Raw genomic sequence first — 25,764 nt, 5'->3', positions numbered from 1 at the left:
TTAAGCGGTTAGTGAGATCCTTCGGTACAAACACACAAACACACAGACAAACAGACATCCTGTTACTTTAGTGTAAGGATTTATTTCTTGGGATGATATCAGAATATTTACTGCCCTCCCTCCTCTAGATGCCAGAGGCTAGGGACTGTATTCATAAAATAAGGTATTTTTTTTTTAAATGAAAGAGTAGCTGTATGACTTAAAATCTGAGACTAATGTTGAAGGTAATTAGGACTTCTTACACATAATGATTCTATAAGTATATTAAACAAAAAAACAATAATGTAATTTACTTAGTATTAGATCGTGCGTTCAAACAAGGATGATAACATTCATGAGTTTTGTATATAGAGATATGACACAAAATTAAATTGACTAACATTTAAGAATGATCTTTTTAAGACAAATTATATCTTTTCTTTCATCCTTTTATGCAATTATATGTACAATAAATAGCGAATATGATCTGAGTATCTAGGAGCTCTGTATGTAAAGAGAAGGAACCTAAAGCCTTTAATTTAGAAAAAAAATTTCTAAAACCATAATAGGACCATGGTAAAGTTTCGAATGGAGAACTCAGCGATCAGTTGTTAGAAACATAGATTAGCTCATTGAATGATTCTTCTTCTTTTTCAAAACTTATCCCCGAAGGCTAAAAAGTGTGACAAACTGACGTAAAAACAACTAACTATGACAATATTAGAGTAGCAGGGCTATTAAAAATGATAAAATTGAGGGTTTCATTGTGTTCAGCAGTGAAAATCTCATTAAGCAGAAGTTTAAGCATTGATTAGCCAGAGTCCGGTGCCCCTACATTTCAACACAAATTTAAGCGTAGATTCATTGTAATTATAATTTATTTATATTTAGTAAAAATCATTTGTAGAGGGGTCTCTATAACAGACATAATTCTTAATGGAATTAAACCAGTTTCGGACTTATACCCGACGAATGCTCTAGATAAAAAGTGTCAATATCTTCGTAATTATTATAAAAGTGTTTCCTTTATAAGGCATTGATGACATTGTAGGTTTATTTAACATATATCAATACAGCGACCATTACCTTATTCCTTAAAATCCAAGTTTTTGGAAATCTTTAAAAAAAAAACTTTTTGTTTATTTGTAAGTACACGTATAAAACGCAGGTTGGTTGGCTCTGGGGCGCTTTTTAATCATTTTATCAAGTGAAAATAGTCAAGGAAATGCCAGCCGCAAAAAATCTGCCATTCGTCGCTTTTTTTGTCAGCCGCAGACATCCAACAGAAAAACATTGTGAAATTCAATCAAAGTTATGTTAAATGGGGAGAAAATTCATACAATTTAATTTTTAATGGGATTCAGAAAAAAATGACAATTTACGATACCTGATTTTAAAGCACAAACTATCCTAATGCTCTTTATAAGAGCAAAGCCCCTCTACAAGTCATGCCTTCCGTTTTTGTTTTAGGTCTAATATAATCAGAATTATTTAAAGAACTTAAATAGGCTATTATTACTTATATAAACAAATTCAATGATGTCAACTAAATTGAATCATATTCGACAGGGAAGGTTTCTTATTGAATATCTACAATATGCAGTTGGTTGTCTGACTTAAAAGATCCCAAAAATGGTTAGGTCAAGTTTTTTTTTTTTAAATGTGTATTGTATACTATATTCTAAGCTATAAGTCAAAATGTATTATTACTGGTTTCTTTTATAAGTCAATTTAAGCCACGCCCTATTGGATGAAGTACTGATATATCCTTGTTATTTTTTGCCTCCGCCCCCCTGGAGTAAATGTATAAATTGTGTCGGGGCGACTAGCGACATAATTTCTCCCCGGGCTAACTCAACTACTTTAAATTAACCAATATGGTGGTTATTTATATTTTGGTCAATTTAGTAAACAATTAGGACAGATGACGGACGGACGGACAGCTAGGAGAGAACAAAAATAGTTGTGAACAAATCTAAGTTTTGTCAAAAAGCTGTCAGAGAAAGTGTTTCTTGAAAGTCATAAAGAAAACAAATCATACAAAATTGTAATTTAAGTAAATCAAATGTCAAATGAAATTACAGCCAGCCAATTACTGAATTCAATATAGAAGTGCTTGTATTTTTCTGGCTACTTACATAGGCAAGAAATAATCGATGCAAAATATTTTCCTGCATGGCTTCGAAACCGTTTAATATCCGCTGGATTAGAACCGGTTCTTAGTCATTCTGAAAAATCATTTATAACATCGTATTACAGACAATTTCCCACGAAAATTAGAATAAAAATCATAAAATTGAAACCAGTTTTTAGCCTTCGGTTCCTCGGGGCTAACAAAAATTTTTAAATCTTATAATTGTTTCTTTTAATATCTGTGGAAAGCTGTCTATTATACTATGCAATAAGTATTAATATTTGATAAAAATTACATAAAAATATTCAACCTGAAACTTTGTTGAATTTAAGTAGTGAAATGAAAAAAAAACATTATGTATACATTGTTTAATTTAGGAACTGTTATGCCAAAATAAATCATATGAATTAAGCTTTAAACTTTCATATGCGTAAACAAAGCATAGAAAATAAATGGCTTTTTGCCTAAAATAAATTAAAAATAACAACATAGCTTACGGTAAATACTCCGCCCCCTTTATTTTTAATCAATTTGTAAAACAATGGGGATGGGGTTTTTAGAATCGACTAGGCGCTTTAAGGGAAACTACCATATATTTTATCCTACGTTCATAGCCATGTAAAACATGGATAATGATAAACTTGTTAAAAAGTAGAGTCAAAACAAAATGTTTAAATCAATGTAAGGGCTTATAGTGTTCCTTCATTAAAATCAAAACTAATCCTTTATTTTTAAAAATATGTTTGAGTGTGTTCATTAAAATCTTGTAAACGGCAGGATTGTTTATTCTGCAAATTTAAAGAATCAATCTAAAGAAACTAAAAAGACCGTAGGATAAATGCCTTGGCCCAAAAATGGAATAGCTGTTAAATATTCAATAGCATTTTTAAAAAAAACCCAGATATTTTATTAATATTTTTTTCTATGGGTAACTTCAACGATAGTATATACAACATCGTAAGATTTGCAGTTACGCGGAGACACCTTTTTTATTGGATTATTAACTGGGATGGTACAGAGTATGGTCGAATGAGAGGATATAGTGATTTGAAAATGGAATAATAATAATCTGTGTCCCAGTAATCAAATATAATTGTTCTCTAAGCGTACTAGTTCTCCCCTAGCCTATAGAATAATCTTTAATTTAGATTCAAGATAGGTAACCTTTTTCTGGGCTATACTTTGGATCACAGTTGAAATATTAATTTTTCTTCTATTTATCTATCCCCATATTCCTGGTTGGCTAGGTTAGGAAACATCATTCCAAGTGAGTTGAAACTGCGTGACAGTTTATCTATCCCCATATTCCTGGTTGGCTAGGTTAGGAAACATCATTCCAAGTGAGTTGAAACTGTGTGACAGTTTATCTATCCATACATTCCTGGCTGGCTAGGTAAGGAAACATCATTCAAAGTGAGTTGAAACTGTGTGACAGTTTATCGCATGCAATATTTCGCTCAAAAACCCCTGAATACCCCCTAATTCCCACCCCCTAAATAAACTCTAGAACAACCAGGGATCTTAAGGGGTACATCACTGGAAAAGTCCTCAATAATGAAAAACAAAATAACCCGTTTTGTAGATTAAAATTTTTGATTTTAAAGTAGACCCCATAATTTGAACCTATGATCACAGATATGGTAAAATTACCCAAAAGTTCTATAAGCAAACAATTGAGAGAAACTGTCTATAAAAATTTTGGGTACCAATCTTCCCTCTCTCCCTGACAACAAGCAATCCTCTAAAATATCTTTTTTTTGGTGTGTTTAAAACTGATGGAAACACAGATCTGTATTGCAGGCATGTATTGTACAATAGAGGCGTGTACACGAATTTATCAGTGGCTTAATTTTTTCAATGTAATTGAAGTTAAAGTGTGAAAAAAAGAATATTCTTCTTGATTTTTAAAAATAATTATATTCCAAAAATGTACTTATTGATCTTAAAAGTAAAAACCTTTAAGTCTACAAGACTTGGACAGATAAAATAAAATTTTTAATATATTATTTGTATATCATAAGATATGATTATTGGGGAAACTAGACATTAATACGCCTCTTTTGCTTTCTGTCTATTTAAAGATTTTCTAAGTTTCCTAACAGCTTTACTGTAAACTGTTGGCTTATTGCTAAACTGCGTTTGGACAAATCCTTGAGAATTATGATATCTACCTAATATTATCAAAATCATTTTGGTCTCTTTTTTGCAATTTTGAAAAGATTTTAGTCTCCCCTTCTTCCTGTCCTAATCTCCCCTAATTCATTTCAATGTTCTCCTAATCTAAAAGTAAACTCAAAATTTTAAGAAATAAACATTTAAAAAAGTTTTCTTACATGGTTAACACGGGGCGAGGAGAGGGGGGGGGGGCGGGCAAAAAGAGGTTCAAACTCCTAACCAGGGCCATGAAATTCCTATCCTAAGGATTAGTCCCTTGGTTGAGATACATCCCTAATAAATTTTGGAGAAATTTTGTAAAAATTATACTAGAAAAAACCTCCCAGAATTTCTTTTTCTCCTTTGACTAAAATTCCAATCAAGATTAAAGGGGCAAAAGGCGCTCGTAAGATACTATAGTTATAAAAGTCAAGACGTTTAAAAAAATTGTTCTAAATTTTATATTTTGGAATAGGGAATAAAACCCAAATCGTGGAGTGTCCCCTGAAGCGCTGATATCTAAGCAGTTAATTACCAAGTTACCTAATTACCCTTATTCAAACGGTGACCAACAATTGGAAATATGATTCTGTATTTAAAAACCGTGCGTTTTTATTTTTTTTATTTTTCATTTTCTATATCATACATTTTATAGAAATTTGCTGGGGTCATGGTTCTTCTGTTTTCTTCTTAACCCCCCCCCCCCTTTTTTTATCTATAAAGATATGTTGTAATTCGAAATTCCATTTTTTATTTTGATAAATTATTGAAAAGTAAACCATCAGTGAATTGATATGGGAATGGTTTTTAGTCTAGCAAACAGTTTATAAAATTGTTGCCCTCTATGGATCATCAATTCAAATTGTGCATGTGAAACTTTTAAATTATTGCAACCTGTAAATTGGTCTCAATGGTGACACAAATTTTTTGGATAATAATCTCTAGGAACGGTTGAAAACAACCTACGGCCTGACCTTTACAGTAGGTCTCAATGCACAAAAATCTCAACTATTACATAAAACCAACCTTTTGATTGTACGTGCTTTATCTTAAAGTCTGCTTGTTTTGGGTCAAGGCATTCCCCCTACTCTTACTATTAATTTCACATCTTTGCAGCAGCAGGCGAAATTTTAACTTCTTTATTTATTAGGTGGTTTGGGACGAGATTCGAACCTATCACCTACGAAACGACGAGTGGATGCTCTACTGTATGATTTTATGTTAATATCTGCTCACACCATATTATCATGAACTCATGTAATAAAGTGAAACTTGTAGTTGGCTAAAATAACAATCCCCCCATCCACTCTCTTACCCTATCCCCTCCATTCTTACTGGATAAAAGAACTGACCAATAAGAGATGTCCATGTTAGCAACCTAAATTGACGACAATTATTTCCCTGTCATAATATCCACGTATATTCTATATATATCTGCTGTAAGATTACTAAGATTTTACTTATTTTATTTATTAATTAAATAGTCTCAAAGTATTTCAAGATCTTAATGTACAGACAAAAAACCTTATTATTACTTAAAAATGATAATTATAACATTTTTAAGTCCCAACTTTCTACCATTACTTTGTGTGAGGTATTAAATAATTGAAATAGATTTAATGTCATTAGAATGCAAAATATTTAAATTTTTTCCAGATTTTTTTAGGTCATAATTTACAAGTTGGATACAAAAGTATTTACCTGTCGTAGCCACTCGTCATTATAACATTGACAATTTATTTTGAGCTGGTTTTAACCTTCTACGAAACTCTACTTTCTAAATAAGTTCTTCCCTTCCCTGCTTGCAAAATGTATGAATCTGAGAAAGCACAGATTTTTAACAAAACTATAGCAAAAGGAATGTCGGTCAGGGATATAGGGGTAGGGCATTGGAAGATAAGTTAACCTTCCCAATAATTATTTATGTCTTTGTTAGAGTTGAATTATTTTCTCGTCCTAAGATTAAGATTATATATACAGGGTGCGCCACATATCCTCGGACATTTTCTAAATTGTAAACAAATGAACATAAAATCGTCAATTTTAAAGATTTTATTAAATTTTAAAAACTGGGAAGCAAACTAGGTATATGACTATTAGATTATTGATTAAAATCGCCGCCAGTATCAATCATCGCCTTTACCCGACTCCTCAACCGCCGGCAGGCCCAGGTCAAAATGTACCTGTCCAAGATGGCGAAGTTCTCCTTGATAGTGGCAATGGGGAAGGTCTTTGTGGTATGGGCACGTCTATTGGTGAATGCTTCAAAGTAGCCCTAGGCCCAAAAGTCCATTGAATTAAGATCAGGCTGCTGGGAGGCCCCATTTCCTTAGGAATGTGAGTAACCGCAGCATCCTAATTCACCTAACTTTCAAGCTACCATTTGACACGGAGGCCTTTATTTAGACCACAGCTGAGCTAGAACGACGTTCTATACCTTTTTAGAAATGGCATGAAGATTCAAATAGGGTTGTCAGCGCAATCCATAGTCTAAAATGAGTTTTTAAGTTCCATATGGGTCTCTTAAGTCGAGAACCGAGAAATTTTCACGATTTTACACGATTTTTGACGTTTTTGACATCTCTAAATCTGTCACGTTTCACTTTGCCGGAGTACTACAGCCAAGCCATTTTAGATAGAGAGCTCTAGTCTTTTCTAGTGTCTTACTTATGTATCTAACAGTATCCCCAGCAAGTTGCACAACTCTACCTCATCTACAGATGGGCTGAGGTCCGATTTATTAGGCCCTAGTCGAGAATCCAGATTATACCACCGGCGCAACTCGAATCTGCCTTGTTGAACATAAGCGCGGCCAGCTCGGAGTACGAGCCCATCTTCGTCCAAAGATTTTTTTCTGCTTAAAGGTCATTACCTAAGGTTTTTATAGTGGGGTTAAACGTCCTGATTGGTCAAGTAGTTTTGACACTATGGCCGTTTAAAGAATGTCCGAGGATATGTGGCGCACCCTGTATATTGCCCCTCTTACGCAATCTTTGCAACAAAAGTGTGATTTAATTATATGAATAAGTTTTAAGGTCTTGAGAGGTGGAAATATAATTTTTTGAAAAGCAATTCGTGAAGTTTCAAAGAGGGGGTAAACACTAAACACCGCTTTAACTCCACCCCAATGGACGTCTATGCTATCATAATTTGTTTTTTTGATAATATTCTTCTTTCTTTGGAAAAAGCAACCATAATATGTGTTCATACAATGCAGCCAAATTAGATCATCTAATAGCACAAAATGCTCATTAAAGAACCCAAGAAAGGCATTGGCTTGGAATGAAAGCCTTGTCCTGTTCTTTTTTTTAAATTCAATAAAAATATATAAAAAAATAGTAAACCGCTTAGAGATAACCGACGTCGTTGAGACAAGCCCTAGCCAAAGAGAAGCTGCGCTTACAAAAAGCCTTTCATAAAACTTCAATGGAAATAGAGCTAATCAGAAAATCATGACAGATACGTTAAATAAGTATATAATTTTTTGGTTGGTTTTTATTTTAACCAAAGCGTTTAAGGGGAACGATAGACAGGAAGTTTGAGTTTTAGTTTTTAATTGCCTAACAACTTTTTCAAATATTTACAACCAAACACAGATTTTAATAGGGTATTTTTTTCGGTGCTTTCACTCAAAGTGCCTTTGCGAGCACAGAAACTCCGCCACCTTCTCTGTACCCAATATAGCCTAAGCTAATCTGGCTTATAATAAAAAAAACACGAAAAATTGAAATTAATTTCAATTAAAGTGTTCTCTACTCGATTAGGAAAATTTTATCCTAAAAACTTAAATAGCCATACCAGAAAAGGTATTTTTTTTATCCAATTAGCTTTAAAAAAAACCTTATTTGTCACAGACTGCCTGCTTGATCAATTCACAAAGCCTCTAGGGGACATGAAAGTCAAAAGAATACATAAAAATTTGCATGTGACTTTACAGTTTTTCCTAAAATGGAGAATTCAATCATTTCAGTTGTTGGCGAGATTGTAACGGATAGACAAACAAGCACTATATTTTATGAGCTGGGGCACCGCCTGAAAATTCAGATTTTAAATGAAAACCACAAATAACTTAATTCTTTATTGTAAACTAGCGACTGTGCCTCTAGCATCTTGGTGTTCGGCATTCAAAGGAGTTTGGATAAAGCAAATAAATCACCTGAAAATGGAAAACTCAATCGGTTTAGTAGTTATCGAAATCTTATATACTTATTACTTTATATGATAGAAAGATATTTACGCTAATGTGTTTTTTCTTTCTGTAACCTAATCCCTTTAATTCTTGTTATGAAATTGCATAATTAAAGGTTGACAGAGATTTTAGAACAAAGTTCTTAAGTTGACAATTTCTTAATTAAATTTACAAAATTAAGTCAAGTCAACTAAATAGGGTTACCAAATATTCTTGATAGGTGGATTTATATAAACAGCTTTACCAATATATTCCAATAAATTTCTAAGATAAAACAATATAGATAGATTAATTCGATTGGAGATGGTTTATGCACAAATGTAATAGAATAGGAGAAAGAAATGGCTGAAAATTAGAAATCGTTCTTAAAAGATGGAGGTGAAAATAAGGTCAATTATATTATCAAGAGCATTACAGACAAACAGACATTTATAGATTTATGTGCTACATAATTGAGACAAAATAAACTGTTGTTCCCTTCTATAAAGTATTGGTTTTCTTATTAATATCCAATGATATTGTTCTTAAGATTTGACACCGTTAGAGTGGTGCTTTGGTATACTTGTTAATTTTGTAATATGGCACTCCCAAAACTCTTTGCCTGTACACTTATTATACATAGCATATTACTAAAGTAGTCCAATATCAAACTGCATGAGTTCAGCAAAGGCATATAGGACGAATGAAAGGGTGTAGATTTTATTCCAGTTAGCAACTCTAATGATTTATGAAGACTACTAGCGGCAACGCCCATAACATCTGTTTTCGATTGGGTATGGAAGGGCAGATAAATAGCCTAAAACCATGTGAAGCTTCCCTAAAAGGAATAAATCAATAGGTTCATGAGTTATTTAAATCTTAAGTTACCGACTAAAAACATTTTACTTTCATAGGATTAGGCATTTAATGGAATTGGTCAAGGTTGAAAATAATTGCTGTCATAAAAAATAGTTAAAATATACTTGTTAGTATGTACAACAGTGATTATTACGATACCATAGTCCTGTGTCGACATAACAAAACAATCTAGTTTAACAGGCACTTTTACTATTGACTGACTTGTAAATGCAACTTTGTAGGTACCATCAAACCTTTTAAATTTGTTCTCACGATACATCCGGACAAACAGCTAAATATTTTATAAAATAATAAGGGTTTCTCCCAGGGATTATGGGATGGGACAAAAGAAAATTAAAAATATATCTCTCTTACATAAGGAATGAAATAAACAAACTAAATTTAGACTTAGATTGTAAAAATGTAAGTAAATCCTCTTCCTCCCCCCAAATATTTCTTAAATTTCAATCTATACCTGTGTCCATGGTTTTCCCCACCCAAAGTTTTTCATCTTAACTCTTCCTTTTTGTGGGAGCGTAGGTACTTTTTCTGTTGTAATTTTTCTTAAACTCTAATTTAGTTATGGAATATATGTGGATATTATGACAAAGGGAAATTTCTTCAATTGAACAGTTCATTCATTCAGTAGGAGGGTGTGGGATGGGGTTAAGGGGGTTGATGAGGGTAATCGTTATTTCAGTTAGCTACAAATTTTACTTTATTTGAGTAGATGATAATCTGGTGTAAGATACAAGTTATGATAAGTCCCTCGTTTATGAGTTGATTTCCCCTAGTTAGGAGAATTATCACAAGAAAGGCTTAAGAATTAGCTGAGTAAACATATGTACCCAAATTCTCTTATAGGACGTAATTGACTTGCATAGAACTTATGGACGGACAGAGTAGGCCATATCGTAGATTTGCTACTTCCAATTGTTTTTTTTGCATACTGTCTTTTTTTATTACATAAGTTATAATGGAAGATTACTTTAAAGAAAATAAGACAATTTGTATATATTTTAATGAGGATGGAGAAAATTTATACTATTAAAGGCAGGATTTAAGAATATAAAGAAAGATGGATTCTAATTTGCTGAAATACAATCAAGGTACCGTACAAAAGTAACACTCAACAAAAAAAACTAACTTTTGGACTGCATGAGACTCATCTAAAATTTACCTGTTTGGGGGTAAAGGCATTTACTCAAAATAAGGTATCTTTATTTATGTCTTTAGTATGGTAAAAACTAGATCTAAATTTGAAACCGTTATCTAGTAATTTGTTTTTAAGACACTCGTCCCCACACCCTATTAATTATCAATCTGTTTGGTCTTTGACTTGAAATTGAGAAAGGTTAATTCTTAAATCCTAGGGAATTATCAAACTCTTGTTTATTAATTTGAAAAGCGATTAAAAATTAGAGTATCTATTGGTTAAATAGTTGATTACTTGTCCCTATAATATTCATTTTATCATATTATCTTTAAAAAACTGTTTTAATAGAAAACATATCAAGGATATGAAAATTTATTTATACAGTGTGTTTTTTTTATGAGCACTTTTTTGAAAGCAATTTTACCCCACTTATAGTTATCAGAATTTAATGATTAATGGCTTATTTTCTTCGTTTTTTAAGGGAAATTATGAAACAACAAAAAAAAATTACAGCTTTTGTTGAAAAAGTACAGTAAAGTTGAAAATCAAAAACTTAGGTGTCAAAATCTAAAAATGGTTTTAGCGCATTTTTCTTATGTTCAAATATTCTACCTTTTGCAAGAATGGCTGCAAAACGCTTCAAAGTTGAGATATAGAGCTATAAATTTATACAGATACTATTGGGGACATGTACTAGAATAGGTCAAAGTTTGAAGGCCATATCTCAATCAGGGAGAAAGTACTGGCCTCCCAAAGTCGACTACTGAAAATCCAATTTTGAACGTAAGAAAAATGCGCTAAAACAATTTTTAGATGTTGTCACCTAAGTTTTTAATTTTATAACTTTACTGTACTTTTTCAACAAAAACTGTAATTTTTTTTGGTTGTTTCATAATTTCCCTTAAAAAACGAAGAAAATAAGCCATTAATCATTAAATTCTGATAACTATAAGTGGGGTAAAATTGCTTTCAAAAAAGTGCTCATAAAAAAAAAACACTGTAGTTAAAAGGTACCTTATCTGACAAAAAAGTATGAGGGACAAATAAAATCAGGCTCATATTAATATTAAAATATTAAGGCTCAGCTGGTTATTTTTTGTTCTAAATTAAACAAACAACTAAGGCTTACTAAAAAAGTTCAATTGTGTCATTTAAAACAGTTGTACGGCCCATTCTTGTACGTAGTGATCTTTACTAAAAATCTATTGTTAATTGCCCAACCCTATAAAGATTAAAATTTAAGGGGTTGGGTTTAGGTAGGCGGTAACACGTTTACAAAAACAATCAAATTTGTGGGAAAGTAATGTATAACATAAAGTCCAAACTTATGCTGGTCTAATTGGGACAAACTGATTTCGAAGGTTCGTTCAAAAGCAAATTAATAGAAATAAAAATTAAAAGGATCTAGACAAATAACAAATCATATTTTCCCCTTAGAAATAAAAGTTGAATACATATCTTGTATAGAAGCTGAGCAAATCTTATATCCAACAACGACGATTAGGCATACATAAGGACAACGGAAAAGGTGAGTTATTGATTAGCTTTAATATTTTCAACAAAAAATGTAAGCGTTCTAATTTTGCCAGACCGATGGTAAGAAAGCAACAAATTTATTGGTCTTATTTGAAAGGTTTTATGGTTATCTTATACAATAACATATCAATAATTTTTCTGCTGGTTTTAGTCTAAAGTGCTGCTGTTAAATTGGAGCCAGAATAACTTTAGGAATCACTACATTAAAGTTGTTGTTTTGCTTAACTTATTGGGTTTATATCATGGATTGAATGAAGGGATCTAAAGGAACAAGATAATGGCAAATAAATTGATGTACATACCCAATGATAATACACAAAATTTCCTGTCTGTAGATTAAAATAGTGGTTAACACGTTTGGACACTCAACTTATTGAATCAACCAATCAAAATTTAAAAAAAGTCTCCAAAGTTGTATAGCAGCAAACGAATATGAATAAGAAAACGTTATTGCAAAACTTTGGGGACCACTGTAATAAATAGCCTAATGCCCCACCCCCCTTTCCCTAGATAAATGGCCAGCCAAAACAAAGTAATGATAAAGTATGTTAAGATCGTTAAAATGTCTTTCTTTAAATAATTTTTGGTTGTGAAAAATAGTATAAATATTAAGGCTATCGACTATTTAACTGGGATGACAACAAGCTATGAAACAAAATTACAAGCAAATTTGTTGCAAAACTGCTTAAATACCGAATAATGTTTAAGGACATGCTTTCATTTATAGAACTTAATTATAGAGATCTTTGCTTATAAAATTGTACCTTTTTGTAGGATAATTATATCACAGATTTTTTTATAAAACGTTAAATCATCAGTTTTAAATGGATGTACTGACATTATAGTAACTATATAGAGTTGCGTCGCTCTCTACATCATACCTAACTAATACAGGAATCACCATGCCAAGATTGAAATCGATAGGAAAATTCTACCATGCCTAAATTAAGGATAAGAGGTATCCGTTACGGAAAGACCGGCCCTAATTATAGAAAAGCTTTGGTTTTAAAAATATAAAAAAAATTGGGTTCTCAAGAAAAGAGTTATGTAATTTGCCTCTAGAAAAGATAACCAGTTTTAGACATTTAAGTCTAACCTGCAATGTCCTAAACTTTTTACTTATCTTCCTCTTTGAATTAAAAATAAAAGGTCATTAAATATGCACACGCCTTTTTTATTTTACAGCAGCTTTTATAGTTGCTTAAAGGCGGGTTTTGGCAGCTGACTTAGCTCTTCTTTTGACAAAACTAATCTATATTAAAATATCTAATGTTTTGTTAAGATATTTTTAAAGAGCACTTTTAAACCTAATATTCTAAGAAAGTAATTCTTTTAACCTTTAATTTACACCAACATTTAAAGCTGGTTCCTAAAACTATATTTTCTCTTTAAGATAACATAACATAAGTAGGCTTAGAAATGTCTAAAAACTACTGTTATTATACAAAAATTGCATCTTTAGAAATGACTTTTTATAGTTATGAGCCTGTAAAACACACACAAGAAGCTTTTTCGTCTTTTCAATGTAAAACCAGGAATAGTCATAAATATTCTATGCTATAGCTGGATTATCATAGAAAATCTTCATATATGCCAATAGCAAGTTTAATGCCATTTTATTGGATGGGGTAGGAATGTCAACCTTTAGAAATATGGCCCTAGGACAGTTTTGATTATATTTTTTCCAGCTGTAAAGAAATCAATGGTATTTTTCTTTTCATGTTTTCTTACATCCTAAGAAAATACACTAATTAAAATTTCTAAACCTTACTCCTTTCCACTGGTGTGAGCCTAAAGATTCCCAGTCCTGCTACTACAAGCACCCAGGGAAAGGAAAAGGTATTCTGAAGAAAAAAACATGCGGTAATTTTTTTTGTATTGTATTTTAACTTTGTATTGAAAAGTATACGAACTATCTGTCATATTGGATTATGTTGGATGTTTATGAGATCTTTAAGGCACATTATTTATAGGACCAGGGAAGTCCAAGGGGGGCGGATGGGATCATTAACCTCCCCCCTCCCAATTTTTTAACTTGGGGACTCGGGAGGCTAACGATTCTTCTTGCCTATTTTCTTAAAACTCTTATCAAATGTGTTTTGTCTAAAATGTATCCGTGTGAGTACCGGAGGTCTTTTAATGACTTATCTGTGACCCACTGTAAAAGGTTAATTTTTTCAACATCCTGCCTCAAATATATTTGTTATTAAACCATTTAACACAAATAAAGAACACAAATTTTCCCATTCAAAAGGCAAGGAGTGGTGGTGAGGAATTCAATTGTGAAATAGTTATTTTAGAAAACTTTCCGCGGATAGAAAAATGAAAAGTTTTAAGATTAAAACCAGTTCTATTATGCCGAAGACCCGGGCTAACAAAACTTTTATTAATATTATGATTTTTTTTTCATATTAGTAGAAAATTGGCTATAATACGATACATAATTTTTCAGTATGGCTTAGAACCGGTTTTAATCCAGCGGATATTAATCGGTTATGAAGCCATACTGAAAAATTAGTTGGACTATTGTCCACATTATCTGTTTTGCTAGACAAATATGTCCTAAATGATACTTATATGGACATTGTGATCTTTTTTTGGATTGATTTGTTCCCTTCTTGATGGTTGAGTAAATACAAACATGTAACCATTCCATATTTGACAGAGAACCCATTGCATTACATACATAGTTACAGGTTGAAGAGTGGGGAAACTAGATCTTTATAGAACATGTTATGTGTTTTTTTTAAAGTTTAATTAACTTCTCAAAATTTCAGAAATTTTATACAAGTTACCATTAATTTCCTTAAGTACAATTATTATTGCTACTATGAAATATTGCGGTTTTGTTAAAGACCCTAACAGCTTTAAATAAAAACTGGGTTGGGTTGTTTGGGAACCAAATAAAGAGTGGTTACACAACAGCAAAAATTTATTATTTTTAATAATATTATAAGTTCTCTGGTAAAGTGAAAGATATACCCAATAGATTTAAAACATTCATTAATCTTTTGAAACAATTAGATATAATTTAAGAAGCAAAACAACTCTATGTCAATAGTTTTAATAAGTTGAAATGTGGAGCCATCCTTAATTACAGGAAAGGGGCAACATTACATTATCTATATTACAATTAATATTTAAATACCAGCTCATAAAACTTAACTTTCAACAACTCACAAAAAAGGCGAAGAGTTTATACTAAAAGGCAGGCAGCGATTGGATTGTAAATTATACTGGTATCTAAAGTTGGTGCAACTAGCATTGGTCATTTTGTTCATCATCATAAAGGATAAATTGTCCCTTATTGTACCTTAAGTCATAAGAATAATTAAACAGGCAATTAAATTTCACTAAAGTATTTTTTCTACATATTAAAATGAATCAAAATTTGGTCAATTAAAAATTTGAAATTAGAAGCTATGTCGAAAAACCTAAACAATTTTAATTGATTGGAAGAAAAAACTTAAATTGAAAACTGTGTAAAAATGCAAGTACTGTATTGTTCAATTAATTTGATTATAAATGACAAAAAGATAATTATGCCATGAAAATTATTCTACTGCATGCACAGTGTCGCATGGTAAAAGTGACACCTACCGAAAATGCATTATTTGTCTCTTTTAAATTTTTATATATGTATACATGCTAAATTTCATATATTGAAGTGTATTAATTTACAGTAAGTTATATTACGGCACGAGAATAATGTGAAAGAGTTATGGACACCCTGTACTTTTGTTTAGAAAATAATGTAGTAAAATACGAAGAAGAAAAAACAAAGTTTTTAATGTAGCATATAGGGAAGGGCAGGGTGGTAAAGAAAATAGCTTAAAACCATTCTAAGCCATTCATAAATCTTATAAACAATTTCGAACCAGCATTTATACTACTTTATATTATAGGATTTATTATTTAATGTATATTTATATGTGCGGTGCAAGTGTTATTCCACATATGATAGGAACACTGTAAATCTTAGTAGAAATATATACAAGATGGAACCCTGTACTTCTGAATTAAAGGAAATTTCGTTTATTTAAGTAAGTAAGAAAAGTAAAAATAAACACAGCACCCTGTACATTTCTACTGAATTAGGTGGTGAAGAATAAGCTCTTACAATACAACAAAAGCTAAATTAATCCAGCCAATGATTTTTTAATTTTCTGTAAGCTAATCAGAAGCTTGCACAATGTCGACTGCACCCTGTACTTTTGTATTGAATTAAACTGTGTGCTGTAGGAAGCTGGGTTAGATCTCCTATTAACCTCTGTATGTGTTTAGATCAACTTTATTTCAGGGATTAAGGGTAATTAATGTCAATGTAAAATAAATCGAACTCCTTCCCAATTATTGAAATACAATTAATTCTGTTTCAAACTATTGCTTGAAAGATTAAAAGAAAGATTTAGAATATCTCTCATTCTCCTTTTAATTCCTGACACTATTGTCAAGTTTAGTTTTTACCATGTAACAACGTTAAACTGTACCGATCCCCAAAATAAATATCATAAGTTCTAATTTCTTAAAATCACATTTTCCTAATATTGATTTATATTGTACAGACAGACAGACAAACAAAATTAGTTTTAAAGCAGACAATTTTATTTAGCTAAGCAATGTTTAATAATTACTTTGGGACAACCTTAAACAGTATTTTCATTCGCATTGTAACGTTCCCTCATTCCAACTATATGTATATACAACAAAAATAGCATAATAAAAAAAACATATAAACCTTTTGTACGACTTTTATATCAACTGGAGTGATATCAAAGCTACTATTTTTTTTCACTTTGTTCGACTTTCAATCATACTATCGGTAAAATGGGATTTTCTCGGCTGCTAATTAAGATAAACTACTTTTTTGTTTGTGAAGATATCCCTTACCAAGGATCATCTACTAATTGCTTGGTCCATCAGTCTGTCGATCGGTTATGCTTTCAAATACAAATTCTAGATTGTAGATTAAAATTAATGATGTATTAGTTTGGACAATGCTAGTTTCTACCAACCAATCTAGATTTTGAAAAAGATTTTAAGCCAACTATCAAGAATGCGTTTTAAACTTTGGGGACCAGTTTTATAAGGAATCCCTCCCTGAATTGTTAAAACACCTTCCTGCAATGGAAAGACTGTATGAACATCCCATTTTAATGTGTGGAAAATTGTCTTTTTTTATTAGCAAAGCTTCTCAATAAACGTCCAAGGGTGGGGGTATAGGGGTGTTTATTTTCAAACTTTGGAACTCCTCAACTTACTATCCACATCAAAATTTTTAACAATAAATTAGATTATCCACCTCAAACCTTTGAAACCCCTATTTCAACCCCTCAAAATAAAAAGCTTGGACGTCTCTGAGATTCTCCACAATGATATTTGTCCATTGATCTATAAATTATGCTTGTACTAAAAAGGACCTAAACATTCTTTTTTAATTGTTAATTTTAAAACTCTGGGTACTAGTATTAAATCTAAACAGGTTTGTCATTTGTCATCGATAGTCTCAATATACAGAAGGAGTAATTTTGTTTCTCACAATAAGGAACGAACATAAATCTATCGCCCATTGTCTTATCCGTTAAGATCCTTGCATTATTTACATAATTTCATCTGTTATTGCATGGTTAAAACTGTTCTTGTCTAATTGAATTAAACTGTTTTCTTTTATATAATTGTACACATTCACAAGAACAACCATTAGCAGGGCTTGGTAGCTGTTCCTTTCAGTTGGTTTATCCGCGGTTTCGGCTCCATATCTAATAATAAAGAAGTAAGGTTTTTTAAATTACTAAACTGATTGAGTTCTTCATTTTAGCATAGCTTTACATAAGCCCCTGGAAGGGTTAAGGTATTTGGTTTTGATATTTAATTCTTCGTATGGTTTCTAATTATTGGATTTTTTAAAATGGCGGCTGTATAACTTTTTCCAATAGCCGAAAACCTGGTAGAGACCAAAACTAGACAACTCTTTGAATTGTGAAACGTTTGGTTCTGCCGTTAATGAGATCATTCTGGACAAACAGACGTACTAAATAAAAGAAATCATATTACAATTGTCTGTATAACTTTTCATGTTAAATAGAAGCTTATAACATAATAAAATACAATTATTCAGAAGAAAAAGGCTGTCACTTCTATATATTATTCCCTATACTTTAACCAGGGGGGTGCACATATAACGCCCCCCCCCCCCCTAAAAAAATAGTTTCACATCAAGTAGTCGCATGAGTTAGGTCGACTACTTGGCATTTATCGAAAGAACAGATCTATAGTATAGATGTATATACAGACAAACTACCTCCCTTCATTTTTCAGACCTCTTTCGTCTGCTTCTAAATTATTTTCTGCTACTTGGCTGTGTAATATAAGCGATATAATTGGTTGATTTTCAATGACTCAATAGAAAGGTTGCACAAGACGGTTACGATGGGGAGATACAGTTATTTAACCGTTTCTCCCTCTAGTGTTTTACTCTAATACCGAAAGTGGTCATAACTGATATATCATGACATTTGTAAGATTTTGTCGACACATCATTTCAAATATTAAAATTACATTTAAATGGATACCGAATATTCGTGGATATTATGACAGAAGGAAAATTATCGTTAATTTAGGTTGCTAACATGAACATCACATATTGGTCAGTTCGTTCATCCAGAAGGAGAAAGAATGGGGTAAATGGTTGGATGGGGGGGGGGGGGTTGTTATTTTAACCAACTACACGTTTCACTTTATAAGAATACATGATAATCTGGTATAAGATCTAAGTAATAATACATCCATTTAAAGGTAGCCTAACTAAAAGCCCACATTAAAAAAAGCATGTGGACGCCCCTACTTTTTTTTGGATCATATGTTTTAGTTTCCAACATAGAAAATTATATAATTACACGGTGAATTATTATTGAATAGACATAGCAGGATAATTGTTTGTATTATTATTAACATTTAATAGGAAATCATTGCTATTAATTAACTTCAGGTGTAGGGGGATTTTTTTAAAGGTAAGGCTCGGCAGTCGACATCAAAACTGCCGTGATAAAATTACTTTTTTATCCCTTATTTGAATTTTTACTGGATGCTAACTAATCCTCAAGCCTTAAAATAACTTTTTTCAACTGCTAAACTCGACTATTTTGTCGGCATGTTGACGGCTTAAACTCAGCTGCCGGCCCTAAATGTAAGCATTGTTTTACAATTTTTTTTAAGGTTCGAACCCTTGCGCCCAAGTCGAGGGTTATTGTTTGGGATTGCAGCTACCGAAACTTTATTTCTTAATCTGCTTTAATTAAAGACTGAATTAAAACAATTGTATTGAATCTTAAACCTTGTAATTGCAATAAATATACAACAAGAACAATTATGACCATTGACAGCGGGGGTTTTATTAAGATAAAAATGAAATTTATAATAGTTTACGTCGACTTTCTATCACTACATCCAAGTGGACATGGCTGACATATTATCGACATAAAATATTTAAATAATTCGACTCCTTTTATAGCTAGAGGTCTAAATATAAAGATTTTCTATATCAATATATTAAGAGATCAATGATTACTTGGATATTGCACCATATTTTCGCACACTCTAATAAAATGGTCCTTCCAGCTGGCTAATAAAACAATACCCCTCATCCACTCGTTTTACACCATCCTCCTCCCCTCCTACTGGAGGAAAGTGCTGACCAATAGTTGAGGACTAAGATAGCAACCCAAATTGACGAAAAAATTTCCCCTATCATAATACCTATATACATTATACATTACTTTAAGGTAGTCAAAATAATTTTTTGCTTCCCCCTTTGCTTCGACGTAAATTTAAGGAAAATCTCTTAATATGCTAGAATCATGCCATATATAACAAATCACTGTAATCAAATATCTAAATAATCGATTTAGATTATCTAAATAGTAGGTCAACTTGCAACTTCAAGGTTTAGGGTATATTGTAGAAAAGCTTTAAAAACAAAAACTCTTTAAACCGTAAAACTTAATCTAATTAAATGTGAATTAAAATTTACTTTTTAATACAAACAATGGAACCCGTAACTTTTATCCTATTTTTTAAACAAAAAAATAATTGAAATAAAAATCTTTGCAATTATTACATTAAAAGAAAGGTATGTGGACAAATGCTAGCAGGGAGGGGGGACTGTTGCATTGGACTGTAAATTACACAGGTACCCAGAGTTTAAACCACGTTTTCTTATTTGTCGACTGGAAAAATTTGGATACTTTTATGAAAATTTTATCTATTTTTAAAAACATGTAGTGTTCGAATTTTTCAACCAATAATAAACAGAAAGGATATTATTTTTTATTATTATTGGGTGCTCACATAAATTTATCTCTCATTGACTTATACCTTAAGATCCCTTGGACTAGTATAATAAAAACAAGGACGTCCTTTAGCAGAGATTTTATCATAATACACTCGTTAATTTAGTTTTCTAAATACCTAATGCATTTTTTAAAGCTCGTAGTGTCCTTTTAATGTGAAACTTAATTGCCAGCTTTATTTCCGCATTTAAATCTATGAAATTTGTATTAAACAATACTGCTAAAATATAGCGAAGGGAAAGGCTTGTCGTATAAACAGGCACTATTATGCTAAGTTAATTCAGTGTCAGAGTGTGTACAGTATATATTTTGCACAAAGAGGTTTATCTGGAGTTTTCCAAATAAAAAATACAAGTTCGTGTTTTTGTAGATGGCAAAGAAATCTAGGTAGTATTGTAACTTGGTGGTCACAGGAATCTTCACTAAAGAAACAGTAATACAGTGTGTTTTTTTTATGAGAACTTTTTTGAAAGCAATTTTATCCCACTTATAGTTATCAGAATTTAATGATTAACGGCTTATTTTCTTCGTTTTTTATAACCATTTATAGAACATCAAAAAAATAATTCAGTTTTTATTTAAAAAGTGCAGTAAAATCAAAAATTCAAAACTTAGGTGTCAACATCTAAAAATGGTTTTAGCGCATTTTTCTTAAACTCAAATCTTTTACCCTTTGCAAGAAAAAAATTGGATTTTCAGAAGTCGACTTTGGGGGGCCAGTACTCCCTCCCTGGTTGTGATATGGACTTCAAACTTTGATATGTTCTAGAACATGTCCCCAAAAGTATCTGTATCAATTTTTAACTCTGTATCTCTACTTTGAAGCGTTTTGCAGCCATTCTTGCAAAGGGTAGAAGATATAAGCATGAGAAAAATGCGCTAAAACCATTTTTAGACGTTGACACCTAGGTTTTGAATTTTTGATTTTACTGCACTTTTTTAATAAAAACTGAAATATTTTTTTGAGTTTCTATAAATGGTTATAAAAAACGAAGAAAATAAGCCATTAATCATTAAATTCTGATAACTATAAGTAGGGTAAAATTGCTTTCAAAAAAGTTCTCATAAAAAAACACACTGTATATAACAGACGTAAACTTTTCAGAGAATATAATTACTGATCAATCATACATTGGTTCTAAGCTATTTTCTAGGAGGATGGGGCAAAGCAGTTACAGTACATTAACTATAAGCGGTAATGTTGGTGCATAACAAAATTTCAAAATGAATAAAGAAAGATAAAAAAATAAACTAAGGTTGTTAATTATTCCGTTGATGAATTTTATTGTCCATTTTAATGAGGTTCCATGTGGGAAGGGATAGGACAATGATAATTGAATTAATATACAGCCATTTCTTCCCCGTTAATAATAGTAATATCTATAAAAAAGAATATAACAAGATTTTGGGGAAGTATTAATTTGTCCTTCATTGTCATATCCTTCTATCCCTGTGTCGCATGCAAACTTGAATTAACAATTTTTGTCCGTAATTAATCATAATCAGATGGGTGCCGGGGTGGCAGGGGGGGGGGGGAGAGGATAAATCGCCCACACCTTAGAATAAAAAAAAACAGTGTTACCAGTTCGCGGTACGGGGTGCCAAGTTTACTCAACTAATATTTAGGTACAGGATAGGTAAGCCTCAGGGTTTTTAAGGGATAAGACAATGTCAAAATGAACAGAATTAGATTTACCTTCATGTAGATTAGATTATTGGTTAAAAAGTTTGGACACTATTTCTTTGTTCAATCTTGTCATTGTTTAATAATAACCCCCAAAGTTTCTAGGCCAACGAAGGTTTGTAAACTAAGGTTTAACAGTAATTTACAGTTAATTGTCCCTTATCTCCATAGGAATCCTCAAAAATAAATAATGTACGTTTCATCGCCTTTCCATCTCCAGCTTAATGCAACAGTTTCTTTAAATACGTGTTTTTTTTCTTTGTTTATCACAATAACAGAATATTAATCAATCCCTGACGACTAAAAAATCAGTTTAAAGAAAATTTTGATTTAATTTTATTCAAACTATAAAGCAATGAATAAAAAGCGCCTGAATACCGTGTTTTATTTTCACACAGGACGCGATTAATCGTCTTTAATTGGTGCGTTTAAACCAAAGTAGTTCGTTTAAAGACTTCCACAATACTTTGAGCATATTATGTAAAGTAATAGGGTGTTTGTTTCTCTAAGGCATGCTAAAATTTTAGATGTCATATTGAAAGCCTTTAAAAAAACATTATTCAGTAGTAATTAGGGCATGATTCTAAGAATAACATAATTTTTGCCTCAAATTGGGTTGAATTTGTGGTTAAAAATTCTGGTCATTTAAAGGTGTCACTTGTGTCAATAGGTAAATAAAATAACAGTTACAATTTAATTGTTTTGCGTTTAAACAATAAAATAATAGGTAAAACGAGCACTAAATATATTGTATATATATATTTAAGATGCTTCGTCCCTAGGTTCAAGTGGCTGCCAAAAGGCTCATCTTATATGTATTGCATCATATACACAATATATAATCAAACGGCGAATTAACGTCATTCGGATTGATATACTGGTGTTATAGAGAAGCTTCGCTCCTGATACCATACATAAAGACACACACTTACACATCCTTATGCTTGAAGCAAGAATAAAAAGGACGCTACAATTATAAAAGTTATTTCACAGTAAATCAAGCTAAATTATCAAATTATTAAGCAACTAATTACTACCGAAAATAACGTCCTTACACTTCAGCTAAAAATTACAGACAGCTAGTTCATAAGAAAAATGATTTTGATTTTTCATAATAAACTTTAAATTAAATTGACTACTATGAGGGATTTAAAGAGATAGGGCAATGGGTGATAAATTGATGTATATACTATAAACAAAAAAAACTCTTTCTGTAGATACAAATTTTAGTGATACAGTTTGGATACTCCTAGTTTGTACTACACCACCTGTATTACATAAAATTCGACAGATTTTTAAGCCAGTGATAAGAGATCGTGTGTATAAAACTTTGGGTTCCAGTATAATTTTAGATTATATGTCCTTTCTCTGACAATGTTACAAAGTAAAATTATCACCCTTTCATAATTTTAGATATTTTAATCTGTTTTTTAAAAATAATTTTCTTAGATATTCTTCGGTAAAGATAGCTTTTTTATATAAATTTTTACATTATTGTATGGCCTGAATTACAATATAAAGCCCCTGTATTGTTGTAATTTATTGCTATAACATTAGGAATTAAAACCTACCTCCCATTACCCAGAGAGACAAGTTTCCTAAAAAAAAGTTAGGGGTACTTTTATAGGACAATGGATGATAAATTAATGAATCCCAATTTATGAGAAACCAAATTACCCCTTATGTAAATGTTTGTTTTCAACGACAATCCTCACTAACCGTATTCCAATAATCTATTTATAATTCTTTAGGATAGGTTCAGTATAGGTAAAGAAACTCCTGTAGGGCTATTTCACAAATAAAATTACTCGAACGTCACGGATAGTAAAATATGTTTTTTTCTTCTCTTTTTTCCTATCCTATCTTTCTTTCTTTTTCTGAAAACAATTATTATGAGAAAGAAATAATAGGCTTGTAGTTGGCTATTACTGTAAAATGTGTAATTTTTACATATGGTCCTACATTAATGACACTTATTCTACGGGGATTTGCTCTACTCCCATTTGTCCAGGGAGGGAAGGTGGTAAGTGGGGTAAAATACCCCCCCCCCCCAAAAAAAAAAAAAAAAAAAAAAAAATTTTAATATATTAGATTACCCCCTCCCAAATCTTTGAAAGTCATTATAATACCCACCCTCAAAAAATAAAAAGCATAAACGTCCCTGGAGGAGGCATTACTCTTGTATCTATAGTTTTGGCTGGTTCAAACTAGCAGTGTCTAAACTTTTCAACCAAAAATTTTTATTTAAAGAGGGAAAAATTTTGTTTATCATCAATTGGTTGTTCTTTATCTTGTACCTGCATTTTTTTCATATGGCACATATCTCGAAAATGTTAAATCATTTAGACGGACAATAATGGCAAACTAATATACATTATACATCCCTTTCTTTCGCCACAAATTTACCAATGCACCTTCATTGTTGACATCTTTAATTTAAATTTCCAAATTGTTTCATTTCTAATTTTTTATAAGCAGATGACTACATCAATCAAATGTAATTAAAATCATAACATTAATATCTTTTGGTTTATTAAATTTCATAATCCAATTCAAATAATTAAAATAGTTCATGACACCTTTTATTTTATAAATACAATTTTGACAAACCTACTTTTTTGATGAAATATTAGAGTTATAAAATGTAGAATGAGCAAAGCAAGCATTCATATGTTCTAAAAATGTCTAATTAAGACATTAGTTGTTTTAGGAGACGTGATAGAAAATTTCCGTCAAAAAGAAACTTTGGTTTATGCTTATATAGAATATCATTTTTAACTATAGTCTAAAGCTTCACAAAGGTTCCAATATGGTCTTAGGCTATTTTGTTTTTAGATTTAAGGCATTGGATGGTTTTAGAAAATATTCTGTCTCATTCTTTACTTACCCATTTTCAGAGCCCTTAGATGCTGGGGGCGCAACCGCTAGTCCGTTTTAAAGTTAAAAAAAAATAATAGGTCTAAAACCCAATATAGCATCAATTATAATAAATAATAAGACATATTTCTATAATAATCACTACATATGATCATCTATTTAACTACTATTGGCATAAGTGTTTCCACTTTATTGTTTTTTTTCCACGATAGCAAATTAAATAATCTACAAAAATGACCATGTACATAAAAGAAATCACACAATCGACAAAAAAAGGAATACAAATTAAAGAGTAACATCATTTTAATACTGCAGAAACGGATTAGTATCTATAATTCTTTAAAAAATGTTTTATTTGCCACATAAAATATTTAGCTTAAATGCAGGAAAACCTTTTTTGTGATGCCTTAAATTTTATTATATTGGTAACAATAGCAGATAAGGGTAGGCGGAGTTTTTAACTTGCGTTAAATTCACTGTGTAGTTTTTATGGAAGCTTAAATTGAATAAAAAGGAGTTGAAGGCACCACATCATATTAAATTTGTACCTTCTGCTATTATGTCAGACGCTTTAATAACTGGAAAAAAGGGAATTTCTAGTCCTAAAAAAAGGTGGAACTTATTACCCTGCACAGTTAGGACAGTTATGAAAAAGTGATGCAATCAAAGGATTGGTTGTCTCATGTATAATTAGAGTTATCTAATACCTGATAAGTGTTTGCTCCCGTTAGTTATTTTTGGTTGTTGAACCAAACGTTGCAGTATAAAAGACAAGCTTTTTTGTTCAATGGTTTAAAATTGGGAGGGGGGGGGGGTAACTATTTATATATGAAGGCATCAACATATTCTAAATATATACAGATTAACTAT

This window comes from Acartia tonsa, chromosome 4 (genome assembly GCF_053477335.1).
Source record: "Acartia tonsa isolate MP-2025a chromosome 4, ASM5347733v1, whole genome shotgun sequence".
Lineage (NCBI taxonomy): Eukaryota > Metazoa > Arthropoda > Copepoda > Calanoida > Acartiidae > Acartia > Acartia tonsa.
The sequence above is the reverse complement of the archived record's forward strand: the minus strand, read 5'-3'. Positions refer to the sequence as shown.